Genomic DNA, 4545 nt, shown 5'->3' on the forward strand with positions numbered 1-4545 from the left:
TTAAGGCGATGCTGGAGTGACGGCCGAACTCCGACGGTCCTGCGCCATCTACTAAGTGGAACTAAAAATGTCGATAATATCGATATTTTTAGATCCATTATCATTTGAGTTCTGCACTCATCCTTGTCTTTTCAACAAACGAAACTGCCCAACTCAGTACCGTATATTTCGACAGGCACGCTCGGGCCGTTTTGTAGGCGGATGAGTTTATGCGAAACATTTTTTGTCCGACCTGTTGGGTTTCTGCTGTTGAATAAGGACGTAATGTGTTGGCAATATACATTGCACTTTGACACTACGCTATCTCTTTTCGCTGCATGTAACAAAAAGAGATTGACGTTAGTCAGACTAAATGTTTAGCACATTTATTGCCATTTCATTAGAAAATGATGTATATAATACATAATACTAAAATTATATTTTCATGTCAAACATGAATATGGCAATATTTTGTAGGCAATATGGAATGAATCCTTCATTCCCATCGCCCATTTTTATGAAACGCAAAAATTTTTCATAGTTTCTCTATTCTCGTTTGCTTATGTTTGCCTATAAGATAGGCAAATACAAACTTAAAATAGTCAGCCCACGATAAACGCCTCTGATATCTAATTAATAATAGTCAGCACACGGCAAACGCCTCTGATATTTCATTAATAATAGTCAGCCCACGGTAAACGCCTCTGATAATTAATTAAAAATAATCAGCCCACGGTAAACGCCTCTGATATTTAATTAATAATAGTCAGCACACGATAAACGCCTCTGATAATTAATTAAAAATAATCAGCCCACGGTAAACGCCTCTGATATTTAATTAATAATAGTCAGCACACGATAAACGCCTCTGATAATTAATTAAAAATAATCAGCCCACGGTAAACGCCTCTGATATTTAATTAATAATAGTCAGCACACGATAAACGCCTCTGATAATTAATTAAAAATAATCAGCCCACGATAAACGCCTCTGATATTTAATTAATAATAGTCAGCACACGATAAACGCCTCTGATAATTAATTAACCTTTCAAGATGGTATATATGTGTACCTGGTACACATGTGTACCTGGAAAGAGTTGATAGTCAGCTCACGATAAACGCCTCTGACAGTAAATGATTAATAAAAGTACAGCTTACCACTGTAAACAGTCTGTGATGACAGAAACCTTTCGACATTATATTGTCATTATAGGTATCCTACACCTCTGCATTATATCCTCTTTTGGACAGGGACAGGTTAGGTTAGGTTGACGACATTTAAACACACACTAAAATGTTTATGTCAACTATAACTTCACCGTAATTTTGCGCCCCATCACTTTCCTTCCCTCTCTCCGATCTCCGCAGTGATACCGAGACATGTGCGTGCGCGCGTTTCTCCCGCGACCGCGCGCTCGCCTGGCCACGAAACATGTCGCGCTGACCGAATCGTCGCGCGCGCCGTGTCACGCCTCGGCTCGTTTCGAAGATCATGCACTAGAGCTAGTCTTTCCCTCTCACTCCCTCCGCTCGCTCGCGCGCGATAATGTCGATGGACCGAGCGCTCCAGAATTCTTTTCGATGTCGGATACATGTTATATATGTGTATATATAAGTTTGCAGAAAAATATACAAATTTACATGTTATATTAGAAATTAAACATTATAGCAAATCATTTAATCTTTCAATAGCATATAAACAATTTCTATATTATAAAAAAATTTTTTAAATAGTTAAAAAAAAATCATGAATTTTATTTATTAATTAAAATTATGTGACAAATTATAATAAAAATACGAAATTACTTTTATGTCAAAGACACAATTTTAAATCGATAGTTAATAATTTTAGTTTTTCAATATTATAATAGCCTCGGAATATATTATTGTTTAATGCTATAGGAAAAGAAATTGGTGTGCTATGAAACATTTATATTTTTAATATATTTTATAATTTCATTACATTTTTAATATTAAAATAAAAAAAATTTTAAACTATAATAATAATTTAATATTTATAGTATTCATAACGCAATGTAATAATGTTTATTAGTATTGTTCATTAATAACTCTTGTCCTGTAGACCATCTTTCGTCCTTTCATATGTAAAATGTGAAAATAATAATAAATATTATTACGTTTTATTATAATCACTATATATGTGTATCAATATACATATATACTTGTGTGTACTTTACATTATTATGTTCTGAACCCTCTGAAAACTAAAATAAAATTTACATTTTAATGTATTAACGTTTAAATTTTTTAAACATATTTTTCAAGATAAATATTTTTTTAAAGATAAATATTTTTTTTAAACATAAATATTATGTACGCTAAAATTGCCTCCATTCATTAAACATTACAATTCACGGAGTCTTCACTCTCATTTATACTTTACATTTTACAGAACTTTTTATTTTTGGGACATTATATGGGTTAAAATTTTAATTAAGAGCTTTAGTAATAAAAGAAAGGTAGCCAATTCAACATTTTATGATTAGAAACTTAGTAATGTACAAAAATTTCCTCACAGGTAAGCACACAGAGCGTTAGAATCACGACAATGTTCAGAATTATTTATATATGAAAGTTATCGTTCCCAGTCAAAAAAGTGAAATTTTAAACCAGAAAGATCAGGAAAGAAACAACAGGTTTATCAGCAAGAACCCGCCACTACAAATAACTTTTAATTTATCTATTCGCCATTGGAGCTTTGTTTCATGAGTTATTCAGCTCTAAAGTCTGTTACGATAAGCTTTGTGGGAAGTGAAAACTCATTATATATGGGAAAACACATCTTATCATGTTCAGATTATAAAAAAACCAATTACTGCATGAATATTAATCAAAAAATCCGTGTAGCATCATAAAATAAAATAGTAATTTGTTTAACGAAGTAGAGCTTTCTAGCTATAAAATGCTTTTTTCAGAATTTCATTATCATCATTTTTTACAAAGTTTTACACTTGAAATATTTGTCTATTTTTCGGAATCAGAATAATGTTTGATCAATTTTGTTGTTATGAAGTGTATAATGATAATTATCTTATTTGCTATTTAATTTTTAATAATAATAATTTGTTTATTTAGGTATTGGTATATTATTTTTTTAATATTATATGCTATTTGGATTATATATATATTTGTTTTGTTTATAATTTTCTAGAATTATATAGTTCTTGGTAACTTGACTATCGTTTTCTCTTCTCGAATTAGTAGCAATGGTACTGAAATTAAAGTTTGTATGTTTTGGGAACACAACTGACTGAGAAATCTATTTGTTTTTGACACCTTTGACATCCGGTGACAAAATTTGTATGTGGTGTAAAGCTGATTTAAATGATTCTATAGCTTGTGGTCACTTCACTAGTGTTTTTATTCTACATTTAGTGGTAATAAAGCTTATTTAAAATTCTGTATGTGTTGGAAACACGGGTTATTGACAAAATTGAATGTCTATTTTAGCCATGTGATACTCATCAATCACTAAATTGAAATTTCAATGTTTTATTAATTTTTTAATAATAATACGCTTTGTATCAGCTTGACTATCGTTTTCTTTTCTAGTCTTAGTGGTAATTATGCCAGAATAAAAGTCTGTACACGTTGGGAATGCTAATAGCTGAGAAATATGCCATAACATTAAAATTTCAATTTAGTGATCGACGAGTGTCACATGTCTAAAATAGACAATCAATTTTCTCAACAACCCGTGTTCCCAACACATACAGAATTTTTAGTAAGCTTTATTACCACTGAATCTAGAATAAAAACACTAGTGGTGTGACCTCAAGCTACAGAATCATTTAAATCAGCTTTACACCACATATAAATTTTGGCACCTTTTAAAAACAGACAGTCAGATTTCTCAGCCAGTTGTGTTCCCAAGACATACAAACTTTAATTCCAGTACCATTGCTACTAATTCGAGAAGAGAAAACAATAGTCGAGTTACCAAGAACTATATAATTCTAGAAAATTAAGTTAATGTTCAATTCTAATTTTTTGACCAATGAATGTCAAAAAGTCTAAAATAGACAGCAAGTTTTCTCAGTGATACGTGTTCCCAAGTCATATAGATTTTGACGCAAGCTTTATTAGCACTAGTACTAGAAAGAAAAACGAGATACAGGCAATTGGAAAGTAAATTACGAAAAATAGCTTCAAAAAGACTTGTGGTAGTCATGGTAGAATTGACAGTAGTAGCGACAAGATATAAATTGAATTAACGTACAACCAAGACTCAGAACTGACAGAAAAGTACAATAAAACTACAAATTGATAATTAATTCAATGAATAACGAATCATATACCTTATATATGTATGACAATAACCAAAATTAATAAGACCGACTAACAATTATCCAATATCCAATATTATCCTATAACAAATATATATATATATATATATTCCAAATAGCATATAATATTAAAAAAGTAATATACCACTACCTAAATAAACAAATTATTATTATTAAAAATTAAATAGCAAATAAGATAATTATCATTATATATTTCATAACAACAAAATTGATCAAACATTATTCTGATTCCGAA

General features: G+C 30.4%; 1 long non-coding RNA gene across 1 annotated transcript; it reads right to left on the reverse strand.

The window, feature by feature from the left end:
* Window positions 1–7: 7 nt before the first annotated feature.
* LOC120359993 lies at window positions 8–1628 on the reverse strand. The gene is made up of 2 exons (XR_005576691.1): window positions 1141–1628; window positions 8–313 (listed from the first exon to the last, which is right to left on the reverse strand). It is a non-coding gene; the product is annotated as an uncharacterized LOC120359993 (long non-coding RNA).
* Between the last annotated feature and the right edge of the window lie 2917 nt (window positions 1629–4545).

The sequence above is a fragment of the Solenopsis invicta genome, unplaced genomic scaffold, assembly GCF_016802725.1.
Source record: "Solenopsis invicta isolate M01_SB unplaced genomic scaffold, UNIL_Sinv_3.0 scaffold_568, whole genome shotgun sequence".
Taxonomy (NCBI): Eukaryota; Metazoa; Arthropoda; class Insecta; order Hymenoptera; family Formicidae; genus Solenopsis; species Solenopsis invicta.